This window comes from Teleopsis dalmanni, chromosome 2 (assembly GCF_002237135.1).
Source record: "Teleopsis dalmanni isolate 2A chromosome 2, ASM223713v2, whole genome shotgun sequence".
Lineage (NCBI taxonomy): Eukaryota > Metazoa > Arthropoda > Insecta > Diptera > Diopsidae > Teleopsis > Teleopsis dalmanni.
The window spans coordinates 222,070,546-222,088,873 of NC_051847.1; the positions used below are offsets into that span (position 1 = coordinate 222,070,546).

At 24.4% G+C, this 18,328-nt stretch overlaps 1 protein-coding gene across 1 annotated transcript in view; it reads right to left on the bottom strand.

The window, feature by feature from the left end:
- LOC119680074 (mycosubtilin synthase subunit C) overlaps nucleotides 1-6,647 on the bottom strand; it is a 29,957-nt gene extending 23,310 nt beyond the window's left edge. Inside the window, exon 1 of the mRNA XM_038092708.1 lies at nucleotides 6,464-6,647. The gene's annotated coding sequence lies outside the window, so the exon portion shown is untranslated. The remainder of the gene's footprint in view (nucleotides 1-6,463) is intronic.
- Between the last annotated feature and the right edge of the window lie 11,681 nt (nucleotides 6,648-18,328).

Below are 18,328 nucleotides of genomic sequence, written 5' to 3' on the forward strand. Positions count from 1 at the left end.
CCCCGGAACTCCTCACCACGGAGGATTTTGTATGGCACAAACATTAAATAATATCTTTACAGAATTGTATGCAGTTCCAGTTCAGTGGCAGTTCGAAGTAATTCTCAAGCATAAGTATTGGAAGCTTTGGGAAAAATGGAAGGAAAAATACCTTATATATATATGATGACGGCGTCAGACATGAAGGAGGCGATACAACTACTACAACATAATCATATTAAATAATTATGATTAAAATTTTATTATGGCCCCCGGCAGAATGTTCAATCACGAACATGAGTTTTGACCTCCGGCAGAATGTTCAATCATGAACATAAATTTATACCATATATTTAATTACTATAGTTTATATTATCACCTAAATTCTTAGAATAATGTACTAAGGAAAAATATAGATAAATAGTAACATTTTTTAGCAACCGTATTTAAATTATTAAAATAAAATATATTCATAAAAACAATAGGAGGAAAATCCCAAGTGTTGGGACTTCCGTCCTTTTTTAACCTTCTTTGACAAATGTAATACAGTCCATTAAAATCATAATATTTTAACCTTGATGTAGAAATTAGTCTTAAAATATTTTTGTATAAAAACACAACATTATTTTAAATAAAATCAGTAGCTAAAATATACTCAAACTGTGTACTTCATTAAAATAAAAGTACATTTGGTCCTTCGAGCCGGATATAGCAAAAGTGCTATATCAGTGTACTGAAATAAAAGTACAATATGTTTAACATCAGAATTCTTTATACAGAAAGTTTAAATAATTATGTATAAAATTACAAAAATGCAAAAAAACTAATACTATTCATAAAAAAGATTAATTTTAGTAATATATTATTAATCTAAAATTATTCATCCGACCAGCGAATCATTGCAATATTATTTCAAATCGAAGCTGCTACTATTAATACTGTAATATAATCACTTCATCCTATTGAAATATTTAGTAAGAATATTTAGTCTTGTAAGTTAAGAGGCTATTATATCACTAGCTGGTATTTTCAGACAAATGAAAATTTCTAAATGAATTGTCGATTACAATGTTTCACGTATTAGAGATACTGGCGGATGCTAATAGTTTTTAGCAAATTTAAAGCCGACCTAAAAAGATATACGACTCCTAATAAACCCGAATTAACTTTTAAATAGTTGTCGAAAGGTGATACAAAAAACGTGTCACTTTCTTAAATATCTATTCTGAATTCACAGTATGCGAAATAAATAAATTATTCATTTTATAAAATTGACAAAATAGTTTCTTGGTTTACAATATACATATTTCTATCTATTCACTGCTGTATCACATGGAGCTTTACTTTTTATACCCACAGTAAGTCCTTATTCAAAAGTATCTATTTATTATTATAGCCACAGATTTAATGGACACAAATTTATATTATATTCATAAAAATGAAGTTAAATCCAGATCTTTAAATATAAACTTAATTCGCTCTTGTCATATACCAAGAGCAGTTTATTTTGGTCCAAAGGTTTGCCACTGCTGTTATTTTGAGAACTCAGTAAAAAGACATTAAATATCATTAATGAACATGAAGTGAAACTTAATTATGCATACGACTATGTTAACAAATGTTGTTGAATTTTTGATTTTCAATTTTTTTTTTAATATTTTGTTTAATATTATTTACTTATTTTGCATTGCCACCTGTGTTAGTATGAATTTTTAAGTGTTGCTACCGACAAAAAATACGCAATAATTGCAAAGTTCATAGATTTTAAATGGATAAAAACTATAATTACAGGTTTCTAAGATTCGATTTTTTTAAATTTTAATTTTAATTTTGTTTCGTAAATGTTTTTTTTTTGTTTTTTCTTATTGATGCAATTGTAATTTTTTTTCACTTGGTTGATTCTGATGATGAGGAGAAAACTTCTTGGTTTTATGAAATAACCGCAACTCAAGGTTAATCGCGGTATGGTAAATTCAAATTGTTATGAAATTGCTTTGGCTTTGACAAGTTTATTGTTTTAAATAGCTAACGTAATAAGTAGCCAACATTCTAAAATTAATGTTACATTAGCGAATGATAATGCCATTTGAATCATTCTATTTGCTTCCTAGCACCAAGCAAAGACAATTTTAATTAATTATAAACAAAAGCGCAAATGTATTTAGATTTTTGTTTATGGCGTTTTTTTGTGTTTTATTTTGGAACTGGTAATGAAAGGAAGGCGCTTGCTGTGATAATGACGGCAACGATAGAACTTATCATTCAACAACAACAATAACAGCAACATTAATGTAATGCATAAAATTTACTTCCGAATAAATGTTGCTCTCACTTGTTGTAGTTGCTCCTCTGGCTTTGAGGTTGCTGAGGCTGCTGAGGTTGCTGAGGTTGCTGATGTTGTGTTTTCTGTTGCTTGCTGCTTTTGTTTGCAGTCGTAATTTGTTTTGATTCGCTTAATTGAGTCAAACGAAGCTACCTAATTTAGATTCTAGAATCACACACTTTATTTATCTGAACTAAAAAGTACATTGTAGCAACTAAATTAAAATATAGTAATTGCCTATTCAACTGACTGATGTGCATAAAGAGATTTAGTTGACTAAATATTTCCGACTTGAGGAACAATTTATCAGCACTGCTTTTACTGCTTTTATATGACAAACTGGAACAATGGTAACACAATTATAGCTCAATAAGCACAACAATAATTATGTGTTTGTTGATCAATTAAATAGTAAATTTTAAAAAGATTTCTACATATTTATTATAATGATGTGATAAACTTAACGAAAATATTTTAAATTTGAAAAAATAAAGATGTTTTTCGAACAGTAGTGAACACAACTGTGTAAAAAATTTTTTTGGAACTGCAAGTACGAGGAATCGAACTCGTGTCCTGCCAAATTTGAAGCTTAGAGTCAGCACACCTAAGCCAAATGAACGAAAGCCATACTTGACTTTTTATGTTCGCACATTTTTTTGGAGTTTTACTTTATGAATTTTAAAAAATGTTTAATTTTCGAATAATTAAATTTATTAAGTTTTTAAAGTATCCGAAATGGATTGACTTATTGAGTGTTATACAAAACTATTTATATATAACAAAATTTTTTTCTAAATTTATTTATATCAGATAAGATATCAATAATATCGTAGGATATTAATATAATTCAAAACATTCAAGATAAATTGCTATGACATAGCACTTTATGTAATAGGCGTCCATAAACTGACGCTTTAAGAGAAAATTAAAAAGCAAGCAGACATAATCTAAAAACGTAATCTAAAAAAATGATTGCAACATATGATCTCGTATAATTCACTTGGAGTTTATTTAAAATAAAAAAGATATTAAGCTATACCAAAGGAATTTTTTTTTATATTAAATAAACTCAAAGAAACTCGTATATATGTAACTAGTTATAACTTTATAAAATTATAATACTTTTATAATATTTATATAAATATATCTCTATCTTAAATTATATTTAATAATAATATAAAATTTTAATTTTTTTATTGCTTTTTTTCTGAAGTAATTTTATTTTTGCTTTAAGTGAAACTACCGCATTTTCCAACCATTCAACCAGAAAAGAACTAAACCAAAATATTCAAGGCCTTTAACTTGCAACAGTTGCTGCAGGTTAAATATTGCAACATTTAAAGTTGTTGCAATTCCAGTTACGAGTCTTTTCAAATGCCAAAGTCATATAATTAATGTGGCATTAGAACCAAATAAATCGGTTTTAGATAGGTGGGGACGGTGTAAACCAATTTTTTTGGTTTACACTTTGCAATTTACAACATTGATATGAGGTACATGGTTTTATAAAATAATCGAAATATTACGACTTGCAGCTACATTGCATAAATTAATGAAAATCTTCGGAATTCACAAAGAATAACAGTCTTAGTTAACACCTGCAATTGAATAAATGTATTTCGAAATAATACAAATTATTATTCAAATTATAAATAAATTTCTGGACACTAATAAACAAGTAAAATTTAAAATTTACTTCATATTATAATATTTAAGCAAACAATGAAAAGAAATACATCGCCAGTCAATGTGAACTTAAAAAAATCCTTTAAGATCATTTATTAAAATAAATAAGCCAGAAGGAGGAAACGTCCTCATTAAGTAAATTAAAGTTCATTGTTTGTGGTAATTTTTATGTTTCAATGAAATGCAATGACAAAAAAGGAAAAAAGGAGAGGCTACACACCTATGATTATAATAATCAAATTTCGATCAGTTTTAAAAATAAGAACCACTAAAACCATAAATTACCCAAATAAATTGATTGATTGAAACAAACCACTTTATTCATTCATGAAGTCGGAGCTCCACTCAACTGAAATGTATGTATAATTACAAATAAATAACAATTTAATTACTAGGTAATTGCATAAAATGAAAATTGAATAAGAAAATAAAAACTCCTAAAAACAATAAAGTTTAATAATATTATAAAAATAATAAATAAATCATTTCTGAAAATAATTAAAAATTGGAAGATTATCAGTAATTAGTGTTCAAATGCAATACGAAAAACGTACATTTATTTATTTTGTGTTATATCTATTCATTTCTTGAAATTCCTTTCTAAGATATAACTTTTCTAAGATATAACATTTAACAAGAACTCGTTGTATTCATGTTAAAAAGCTATATTTTTAAAATGGTTTTAATTGATAAAGTTTACTACTACATATGTTTACCCATACATTGTATTATTAAGTTTTTAGTTTTACTGAATTATATACAATAATAACTTTAAAAATCAATATCGACTTTTATCATAATTTCATATCGGTTTTTTATTAGCCTAAAACAGCAATTACGAGCTAGACCATGTGAACCAGGTTTTTGGGTTTATTCATATAAATAGTTGGAAGTAGTAAATTAAAATATTTTAATAAAGTTCTTAAATTTTAATACCGATTTAAAGTTGCCTCGAGGTTAAAAAAATAATTACAATAATTTTACGGCAATTATAAATTTTAACTAAATTTTTGAGCTGGTCAATTAAAAATTTTTTTTAAATTTTTTTCAAATTTTTGTCAAATCATATACACAGTTTTATTATAATTTCTTAATGGCTACACATTATTTATATATTGTACAAGAAACATAAACATAACTATTATTTTTTCTGCTTTAATTTATTTATATTCAGACCTTTTCTCCAGGCAGATATATTAAAAAAAAAAAACTAAATTTAAAATAAAATATATTTTTAAAAAAAGTATTTTACTTTAAAATAAAAAATCTTTTTCAAAAAAAGAAAAAAGGACATTGAGAATTATAAATTCGATTATATTAATATGTTATTAAATATTAATAAATTATATTATTAATAAATTATATTATTATAAAATATTATATATTATAATAATATAAATAAATTATATTATTAATATTTAATAATAAATTAAATATTAATGTATTAAATGAAAAGTTTCGATCATAAGCCATATATTATTAAACTCAGAAAGTGTAAGGATAAAAATATGAATGAAAGGAATATGAAAATATGAAGTTTCAACTTAAAATAATATGGAAAATGACTATGTTTTATAATATATCTTTATTTTTTATTGTTTTAATTTTTGTGAAATTAAATTTATGAGAAGCCTATAACGTAGGCTCAATTTGCGAAATGTAAAATTCAAACGAGTTTGTGATATATAAAGAAAGTTAAGTTAATGATTTTTATTGTAGAAATATTGCTAATCTATTGATATACAAAATTTATATCAATATTATTAATACGAATATATATAAGCAGTAATTCAGAATATTTTTTATAATTGTATATTTAATATGTTTTTACACTCTTTTGCTATTTGTCTTTTAAATGTTAATTATTTTATGACCAAACAATATTTGGTCATAAGTATATTTTTTTTCAGGCCAATTCTTTAAAACTTTTTTATTGTTGTTAAAAATTAAAAATAAAAATTAAGAAAAAGAAATCGAAATCTTTACGATGCATACTTTTATATTTTTATAATTTAATATTATATTGTATTATTATAATACAATATAATATAATATTTCATTATATATTTCAATTTTAATATTATTTGAATTTAATTTTTTAATTATAATTAGTTTTTCTTAATTTTTTTTATTTTTAATCTCTTTTAATATTTTTAAAATTTTTTAAAATTATATACTTATCATTTAAATAATATTTAATAATAAATTAAATTATTTTTTCCATGAACATTCATATACTAGTAAGTAAAACAAAAAAGGATTATCTAGATTTTATTATATACACTGCTAAAAATATATTTTTACACTTGTAGCAGAAAAAAGGATATTTTCTGGTTAAGTAAACTATTAAATAAAAAATACAATAAACAGGCATTGCTTTTTTTAAACACAATAGAAAAACTTTTATAATTAATTTTTGGTTAAAAAAGATTTGGTTAAATTGTCACTGTTTTTTAAAAAATATTAAACGCTTACATTGATTATTAGAGTTGTTTTTTCGAGCACACAATTTTTATTTTTATTATTATGTTTTAAATTCCAAACTTGTTATATTAAAACACTTTGAAATATAATTCACTAAATCAAACGAAATTCCTTTTTAATCCAGCTAATCCACGCTCTGTTAAAAAAGCTAATTCCTTGATCGTTACGTAGAACACCGCGCTTAAGAACTAAACAGAACTTGCTAAATGACCATCTTTTATATTGTAAAACTCGCGGATACCAGCAGCACAAGCCAAGAGCAAACCAAAGCAGCATTATGGAAACAGGCAGCGACTTTACGCAGCTGCAATTGTGCAATATTATTAAGCTTGTACTCGTACAATAGAATAGAAACTTAAATGAGAGAGCATGAAAGATAGAGCTTTAAAGATAAAGCATGAAAGAGAGCTTCTTTGCTATTTTTCCAATATGATTGGCTGGCATAATTCAGTATTTTAGCTAATTGAGTATTCAGTTTTCAGTTCGAAAAACTTGCATTTAAAAACATTCGAATGACGTATGAAGTTTTTATTCAATAAAGGAAGTGTTGTCAAAAAAGTTCGTGTAGTAATTACAAATACAATATTTAATATAAAAAATATATTCTATTTAAATACATAGATTTCCATAAATATATACTTGTTTCTGTTATATATATACATATATATATAAATCTTTATTTTAAAAGTACCTCTTAAAGACAATTCAAACTTGTCTTTAAGTTTCAAAGATAATTAGTAACTTTGTTTTAGAACTGAATATATGATATGAGTTCTAAATTTTATACAATTTAAAATATATATAAGATATGAAGTAAATATTAATTATTTTTTTTTTATGTCTTATAGTTACGTATATTAATAATATGAATGTCTTTAATTTTAAAAAAAATAAATTTTCGTACAATTTTTACCTAATCATAATTTATATTTTTTAACATATATTTTAAATAGTTATTTTACCATATAAAAAACTGAAACGAATGTAAGTAAAGTTATATTTCTATTAATGAAATTTATATGTCATTTTTATAATTTTTTAATAGTTAACGTTAATATTTATAGAACATATATATAGAAAATGTTCTGTATTGAATATATAAATTTTTGTATAGAAATTAAATGCAGATTAAACGATTAAGGAATTAAAATTACAAGATAATATGTTAATTTCCGTATTATTTTTATTTATAGAAATGTATAACAATAATACGGACATGTAATTAGTAAATCCAAACTTAAATATATTCTTATATTAACTTAAATATTATAATTTTTCCCCATTGCATAATAATGAGTATGTATTTATTTCATTTTATAATATAGATTTACGTTATGAATTGAAAATATATTTATTTAAATATATACTATATGATATTATTTTATCAGATTATTACTTTTAAATGAGTGTAACTGTATTGCTATAAAAGCTTCAAGTGCACAGTACAAGCCTTTTATTGCAAACACGACAAACCGGTTGAAAATGAAGTTATTTTTGAAAAGGCTGCTATAAAAAAGGTAACCAGAAAGCAATTTATGCGGACTTAACGAGTTCAGCATGCATGCACTACTTTAAAGAAATTTAAATGGACACTAATGGATAGACAGTGTGTATAGATTATAAAATACAATTACTCAATTAATCATTATATACATATAATATATACTTTATGGATGAAAAAGTTCAATTGATATCAACAAATTTTTTAACACTCAAAAAGGAGTGAAATCGTATCAAAAGTCTATATATGTAATGACATTTCAACTTCAATAAAATTAATATAGTAAATAAGATGTTAAGCCAACTATCTTTAAAATTAAAATAATACTCAATATACATAATAACTCATCAGCACTTTTTTTATATTTATTTTAAGAAAATATCTTTACAAAAAATGTGTTACTCCTAAAACCTCAAAGAATATGTTTTGGTTTATGATTAAGGAACAAAGTTTTTGAGATTTTATCAGATTATTATATGTAGTTATTTTACAATATGTAACTATAACAACAAACTGGGCATTCTCCTTAATGCAATCACAGAAGTTTTGGGAAAAAAACGAAAAAGAGACAATTTAACACTTTATGTATAAATGAGCAAGGCTGAAAAGACTAAGGCATTCCATTATGAGGGCCTACAAACTAACAACCTTGGCGGACATCACAAATCACAAATATAGATCTTGAAATAATAATTCCTTTTAACAACCAAGCGGATATGCTTTAAATAAATTTCTTCTTAAATATTGTGTCTGGTTGAAACATAACTAAGCCATCACAAATCAAATATATACCAAAGAATTTTTTTAATTTTTTCAATTTACAGCAACTTGAAAGAACAGTATCAAACAGTATCAAAGAGTATCAAAGTAAAAATATTTTTAGTCAGAAAACTATAAAAGCTATACGTTGTTTTCTAACCTAAGGAATATAGTCATCATAAAATTTCACCACATAGCTTGCAATAGTTAGATGATAGACAAGTAGAGTTGAACCACATCTAATCTGTATATTTGACTTAATATGTATTTTAAGGTCTTTCTATGTTTTCAGTGCCTGAGACCATAGATGATGAATGAAAATTGTGAAATAAATAATTTCTAATAATTAGTAGTTATTTCAAACGGATTAAGTGAATATAAATAATATATGTTAGTATTTATTATTTATTTTATAAACTTTCTACTTTTATAACTTTACATGCATAATATAAGAATATCTTAAAATATCTAGCTTTTGTGTACATATAATTTATATAATAACATATATATACATCTATATATATTCATATTTATCACTAGACAAATAGGTACAACAAAGTCATATGATTAATATATATATATAATAAAAACATGTACGTGACGTGATTTGTGATATAATATGTATGTAGGTTTAAATATGTATATAGTACTACACATTTTACATTTCTATACTAGATTTACCAATCATATTAATATAAACAATTATAGACAATTTTTTGAACTATTCCTGTTACTTTTAGATACGCGGGTAAATAAATTTCATTTGACATGAACAAGGAAAACATTACTTTATGAATAAACTAACGAACTAACAAATTTTTGCATAATTAATCAAATAATTGTTAAGGTCGTCTGTAACTGAACTAAATTCACGCAAAGAAAGCTACTAACATGTGTTCTTAGAAGTTGTACTAGAAATTCAATATATCAGCTGTGCTCGATAAATACAATAAAAAATCACACATATTTGAAGTAGTATTTCCTACACTTTCTGGTAAGTTGTTCAAACCATATATTTCATTACGATATATTTCCATATATCAAGTTATATATATATTTATTTTATAGTATGGCTTTCCTAACAAATTTATCACTCTATGTATGTACTTATGGTATGCATACAATTCTAGTTTTCTAAATATTTATTTAATTTTGTGTATAAATAATTGAATACGACAATAATAAACTCTATTTTAATGGACTTTTTAATATAATTTTAATTAGATACTAAAAATAAATTAATAATTTATATTACGTGTAAATAATATATGCATTTTACATTTATGACCATTTCAGTTTCAGTACACCTGCAATGACATCAAAGTATTTAATATATTTAAAATTTATTAAATAAATCTGTAAAACAAATATTGGTGTAAGTAAGTGAGTTGGTACTGTTCCTTGAGCAGGTTACAGCAGGTTAATTAATAATTAAACCAAAAACTGTACACCTATTAAGACAAAATCGATGTCTGTTCGATTACATTAAGTTTGTTATATAAAAATAAAATTTGCATACATTTAAAAGTTTTTTTTAGTAACAATATTAAAAACAAATTTCATTCAATTTTTTCTTAAAATAATACTTAATAAATATATATTGTGGTATTTTAATATTTGAATGTTTATTTCCAATCAAATACGACAGCCCTGACAACTTGTGTTCGATTTCTTTTTCAGTTATAAGAATTTATATATATATGTGATAAATAAAAATTTTTATTAAATTTTTAAAATATTTTTAAATTTATATAATTAACAATTTTTCAAATCATTTTTTTTATTATTCTATTATTTTTAAAATTTTTGTAGTAAAAAATAAATAAAATAAATCCGATAACACGTTATGCAGACTATAATTTTATAATTGCAATTTATTACATTGATGTTTAATAATAAAAAATAAATTATTTGACGAACACATTGGTTTGGTCTTATTGTTTAATTGTTCATTGTTTGTTGATAAATATCTTTAACAGACCAAACTAAGAACAAAATAGATCTTGACTAGCAGAATTTTCATATTCACTTGCTCACTTAAATGTGCTGTTGTACGAATGTGACTTTGATTAATTACGATACTAGCTTGTACTGGTGATGCTACGACACATCTACCAGATATCTATGCTTTGAATGGAAGTGCAATCATTTTCCAATCTTAAATATAATACATTTTGACCTTGTAGTTCACTTCACATAAGATTTCAATGAGCAATAGCCAAGGTTATTACAAGTATAAGAACATTGAGTGTTAAGAGTGTTAAAGTGTTAAGAGGAAATAATTAACTAAAGATAATAAATAATGATATATGTATGTATAAGCGCATAAACAAGTATAACGTAATTATTCTTAACATAAAATTTACTAAAAACTCAAATAAATTTTAGCTGCACATATTAAAGTAGCCTTTTTTTTTAAAAATTTAACTGACAATTGTCTTTATATTTAAATTACAATATATAAGTAACTGATAACTGTATACTTCACTAAGAACTTAAAACATATAAACATTTTTTTTATTATTTTATTAATAGTATATGCAATATAAATCCATTGACGAAATTGAATCAGTAATACATTAAGCTCGAAGCTTCTACATATCTACAAGATATCTATTTAAAAAAAATTATTATTTTTCTTTTAAATATTTTTATTCATAGATTTTATTTTATTTATTTTATGTAATTATTAAATAAAATTATATTAATATTTTAATAATAAAATTTGTTGTTTGAAAGTTTATTTGAATATTTCATCAGAGCATGCTGTTCCAACAACTCCATTATTTGTGACGTTGGCAGCATAAATATCTGATGCGTTTTTCAGGTTTCGGAGTAACTACATTTAACTAGAAAATGGTGTCATTAGTAGACATGACATCTTGCATAACAATTTAAAATTAAAAAAAAAAAAGGTTTTTAAAAACATCAATTAAATTGCATCCATTAGTGCATCCATTACTTCTGAATTTGTTATTGATTTTTTCTAGCGGATCTATTTATTTATATTCAATACATATTTTAAACAATTTAATAATAACATGGATATTAAAAATTTAAAAATAAATTTGAATTTGATTTTGTACTAAGAATTTTAGATTTGAGATATACTTAATAAAGTTATTAGAGGCATCTGAAGATGGATGTTGCTATATGTTAAGCCCAAATTCAGAAACGAGTGGTTAGGGCCAACTTAGTCAGTAAGTGGACTTAAATGATTAATTAAATAGAATTGTTTTTTATTCAATAAAAATACTTTTACTTAATAAAAAGAATAATATTTTTTAATATGTAAACTAACTGTAGATAAAAACAAGGTGTATGATCTTGTGTTTGTAAGTCGCTTTACGATTATTCATTAAAAATTGTTTTCAATTCAAGGAATTAAAATGAGTAAAGCGAGTAACGTAAGGAATTTCCAAGTTTATGGAAATTGTTACTTTTTGTAAAAACATTAGATCTTACGAATGCAGTTTAATACAAAAAATCTATAATAGCCAGTGTACTTGTTCCATTATGACTCCAGAATCCTATTATGTTATATTTTCAAGGAATGCTATTACAGCATTGTAAAGTCTATTTTTTTACCACAAAATTTAGATTATAGATAAATAACCACAATTAATTATATTATCAATTAATTAATCTATTTTTGCCTAAGGTTCTAAAAAACTTATCGGGGTTTTTGTGATGAATTGAAAAGTGCGTGTATTACAACCTTCGATTGACTATCTAGATGGGTAAAATATCTCTCTTTCTGTCTGTAGATTTCTTTTTATAGAGTGTTGATTTTAAAATTTCGAAGTAACCTATCGTTTATTAATAAAAACATATGTTAAATATTTTATTACAATATGGTGTTGTTGAGTGAGAAGTTTATATTGGTGTATTCCAAGGTATTTTGTACTCGATTTTTAAGGTAAATAAGCGTTATTCAAATATACGGGAAACACTTATATTTACAAGGAGTATACGTTACTTAAATTGACTTGAACGATTTGTTTTAATGTTTAACGTCATTTAAGCTGTTTTATAATTGGGTGAATGTTTTTGTTAGATTTAAGTGTGTTATCGATTACTTTATAGTCCTCGAATGTTGCAATAGACATTTCCGCAGAGGTGAGCAGATCAGCTGTATAACGCTAAAGGGGATTTTGTATGAATTAAATATTTCTTCATTTAGCACATCATATGAAAAAATCAGTATTTTTCTGAATTTATGTAGAATATATGAATTTATATAGAAGTTCATTATACCAGAAGATATTGAAGTCCTCTATAATATTTAAAATTATACAAGTGCATTGTATTGAAATTATGGTTTTGTAAATTTTATGTCTGCTCAGTAGTTTCATACTGTTTACTGTAGCCAAATTTGTTAATTAATAAAAGACTTTCAATTAAAAAAAAAAATTATTTGTATTAACATAGATGTGACACCACTACTTTTTTCTCAAAGTAATTAGTTTAAATTCATTATATATATATAAACGTGATTCTTAGACGTTTATAAAATAATAATAACATGCAAATTACATAAATATGATACTTCAAAATTTTTAAAATTAGTCTTAATATTCTATTGACCTCACATTAAAATTTATTACTTTTAAAACTTTAATTAAGTAAATTATTTTTGCACTTTAACGTAAACATATAAACAGTCTTTTATTTCTAATGTAATTATGAAAAAATAAAAGTAATTTGAAAAATACTACAAAGAATAGTGCGAATTTTTTAACAATGGAATTGCCACTTCTCCAAAGATACCTTTAGTAAAACGATTGCAGATACTTAATGTTTCGTAACGTATGAGTAACAATGAAATTTTTGCACACATATACGACAGCTAATTAAATTTTGTTTAATAACTTCGTACTTGAATAAAGCTTAAGTAAAAATCTGAACAAAATCAAAACAAACGTAAAATTAATTCAATTATCTTTTAATTCATTTAGGTTTACATAAAATTAAAATTAAATCTAAAAATAATTTGAAGCTTCTTTTTAGTCACTCAATCAACGCTACAGCTAAAAGATTAAATTTAACGAAGGCTTTGAAAACGTAATTTTTAGCCGCTTACTACAATTACTCTCCCCTAATCGCTAACGAACTTCCGTTCTTCACGTTCAATCCGATCCAATTGTCTACGAATTTCAAGTCGTTGACTCGTCTCAGAAACGTTGACTCGTGAATAAATTAATGCGTCATTGATAGTCGCAATCGTCAGCTGCGGAATCCCCAACAAAAAGTCTCGAGTTGTTGTTGAAGAACGTATCTTGTATCTTTGTATATCTGTGGCTGTCTGGGTGTCTGGGTGTGTGGGTGTGTCATATATATATATTTAGAACAGGTTCTATAATTTACGTTTGTATAATTTTTCGCTATAATCCGCAGATGTTTGTGATTAATGTTTTTGCTGTTGAAGTTGACAGCATTGTTGCTCGTTTGAAGTTGCTCGATAATTGAAATGTTTGTGAGTATCTGAATAGTTGCTATTTATTTGAATGATATGATCGTCGATAAAATATTTATAATTAAATGTCATTTTAATTCCTATTTCATTATTATAACAATTTTATCAAACTAAATTTATTATGATTTGGATATTGTCAATATGTCAACATGCTTTCATTTACTACGGTCTTCAAATGTTTTGTGTTTTTTGGACAAAACAATATTTTGAAATTAACGTGTTAAGAAATATTTTAAATGTTTACGGAAATATTAATTAATCACAACAAAAGAAGTTCCGAAAACATTGTGGAAAAATATTCAGTAAATAGAAAAATTTTTGTGACGCATTTGCGTTGACAAAGTCTTATTGTGCGAATTTGATCGGTTTTTTGCGCATTTATTGTTAAATTTATTAAACTGGTTTCTCCGAAATTATTCTAAAAACTCAACTAAAATGTAAAAATAAAATACATTAAAAAAAATGTAAATAAACTAAAAAAATTTATGAATGCAATAAATTGTACAATTGTCTACGATATTTAAATTTGAATTAACATTTCGATAATAAAATATGTATTTCATTCATTTATAATATTTATAAATTACTTTACTAGGATTAGTAATGCATAATTGTACTTAATCTTAACAATAATTCTGCGTTTATACAGAATCAATGAATCTCTATTAATTTCTAATAATTCCTTTCCTTTCACTTAAAACTAAAATACAGATAAACTAATATAGCTAACTTTCACTTATCGCAGATGACAGATGTGGTAATAAAAAGTTGAACATAAAAACATTAATATTTACAAGGTTATATATGGACTTATTTAATTTCCTTAGAATTATTAAAAATTACTTTATAATATAAAAACACAAAACAACAATATTCACCATAATAATATATAATAATATCTACTATACTTTAGAATCTATCAAGGATTTTATATCTTTTGGTACCGCTTTAAATAACAACAACAATATTAGGAATTCTCCAGATGAGGGAAAGACGAATTTACCGAAACATGTGTAGTGATACACAAAATACAACGTATGAAACAAAAGTTAAAATATTAAAAAACAAAAACCAATTTTAACAACAACAAAGTCATCCTGGATGTCAGACAAAGAATTATCATTACCCATAAGTGCTACTATTGCCTAAGTAAATAATTGGGATTTAGAGGTTTTTCTCGACAGATAAAAATTACGCTCTATGGATCGCATTGACCTTCATATATTGACATTCACAGCACTGATACTGCTGTATCACTGCTGCACTGCTGTATTTGAGAAAAAAATTCTTCATAATAACTTTAATCCTCTTTGAAGCGATAATTTAAGAAAGCAAGCGTAGGGCAAGAACTTGTCTTCAGAGGATTTATCGTCTTTAGATTTTTGTACAAGACTGCAAACCCGATTTTCAGTCTGGTAGGGCCAAAAAAGTAAGTAAAATTAAATATTTAACGAAATAGTTTTAAAAAAAAATAATGATATCCATAAAAAGATTACCAAAATATATATGAATGAATATATGGAGTTTAAGTGGTATAACGTTATGTCAGTTAATAAAAATATATATCACTTATAATATTATTCTTTTCTTTAGAAAAGAGTGTGACTTGTACTCGTGTCAGCTTTTTAAAAAAAACTTATTTAAAATAAATTTTTTTATAAAATGCTTTATAAAATATTTCAACAGATTCAAATAGTTGTTTTTTCGTTCAAAAAAACTGTTACCCCCTTTTTGTAAACTGTAATTATATAATGAGTAATTAAAACCATTAACTAAATTTCAATGTTTTTAAATTATCTTTATAAGGAAGCCAATTAAATGTGATTATAATAAAAGTTAAACAATTATAAAAAAAACTATAAATAACAGTAATTTCACAATATTGTAAAAAATTTTAACAAAAATCAAGTTCTTTAATTTAATATTTAAAAATGTTTCATACATATATTTATAAAAATAAATTATTATTTTTTAAAAACTGTATACATTTTGTTTAATTCATTTAAATTTTTTATTTCGTTAATATTTTTAAAAATTTGGTATTTTGGTACAATATATTAATATGTATACCCTGTATTTTAAATGTTGCATTCATTGAAATATTTCATTCATGAATAGAAGAGCTTTCGTAGTAAAAAAAAAAGCTTTTATAAAATATTTTATTTATTCAAGCCAATTTTAAACGATGTTACCAGATTTTTAATATTTTGTTATTAAAATTTTTTATCGATGATTGTTTTTTTGATATAAAGCTAAACGATATATTTAAAATATTATATATATAGTTTTATATCATAGTCTAAAATTTCATCTAAAATACGTCAATATTTTAATGAGATGTTATTTCTACAAATATTTCAAAATATTTTTAAAGTTAAAGTAAATTAATATAATTTATGTTAAATTTATTGACTTCTTAAATAATACTTATTTTGGTTATATTAGTTAGTTAAATATTTTTGTGATCAAAACTACTTTATTGTTGGTTTGGTTTTCAACACAATATTTTTCCCAAATAATATATTATTTTAATGAAACTAATTTAATTAATTCATATATATATTAATTAATTCATAAATAAAATTATGATGAAATAATTAAAAATTTATTTTTTAATTAATGAAAAAAATATCATATGACTATTAATTAACTTTGTTTATGATGTTACTATGCTTTTGAAATTTGATACTAGTACATACATAAAGCATAGAGCCCTGAAATTATTTATTACGAAAACTGACAGGCTTACCAATGCAGCTTTATCGAACCTTAGAATGGTTACAGGCTCTTCGGGGAGGTATGCAGATCTAAGGTCAGTTATTGCTTAGTCTGAAGAAGTGAGAAACAATAATTCAATCAAGGCGTAGAGAGGGGTTATGAAGAAACATCGCAATTAACTAAAAGTGCTCAAGTGCACTGACTCAACTAGCCTCAACATAATAATAGCAATCAATTTAAAACGGAGGGCTCATAGAAGACGTTGAAGGATCTTCAGACTAAGCAATAACTGACCTCAGATCTGCGTGAGTTCAGGCGCAATGATTTTGTCTTTGCGGTGATGATTTGAAGCTAAGGATTTACCATATGATTATAGTAAAAATTACATGTGCTTCGAAAAACTATAGCCACAACATACATTCAAAAGCTTAAAGCTTAAAATAAAAATTGCTTCCATTTTCATTAAATAAAACTAAAGCTTTTCTGAAGCTTTGCCGTTTCGTAGCAACGGCAACATTGGCACTCATTGTTTACTTTATGCATAATCTGACGTCAGTTATTGCCGGCATTTTCGTACAAATGCGTTCACAGGAAAGCTTCGTATTCGGCGTTGATGACAGTTCTTGTAACTTAAATGCGTAAAATTTGCAATAGCGAATCCAAACATTTTCTAATCGCTACTAATAAAAGCGGCTTGTTGATGGCGCTTGGTGCTTGGCGTTTGGCGCTCTGCTAAGTTACTTGCGCTGCGGTTATTTTCTTTTGTGCCGCACAATTCAATTCAAACGCTTCAAATGTTTAGAAATCATTTTTAGTCTATGGGAAAACTTTAAGTTGAACGGATCACTTCGGAAAGCGGAAAACTTTGTATGAATAAAATAAATATATATAATGTTTAAATTTTAAATTTAGTGTCAAAACTGAAATTTTATAATTTATTTTAATTTAAAAAAGAAATAAATTAAATAAGTTTAAATTTGATATAATATAAATTTTGTATTAATTAAATAAGAAGATTTTCGAGTTTAATATTGTTGTTATTGTTGTTGTAGCTATTAAAATTAATATCAACGCAAGTATAGATAATACTTCGAAATACAAGCGGACGTATTTCGTATGATTTCTAAAGTAACATTTAACAACTGTGAATGTGACATGGAATATTAATGATTTTAGTTAATTTTTTTTGTTCAACATTTGGTAAGTTACTAAATCTTCACTTCACATCAATTATGTGCAATCTCAAAGATACATTCACGCTTTGCTGAACTTTACAAATGTGAATTTTTGAAAAATGATTTTTAAAGTGACAAAATTTGTTTGAAAATCATTTTCATTTTCTGTTTCTGTTTCTGTTACATGTGAGATACAATGATAAATTTTTTACATTTAATTTAATTTG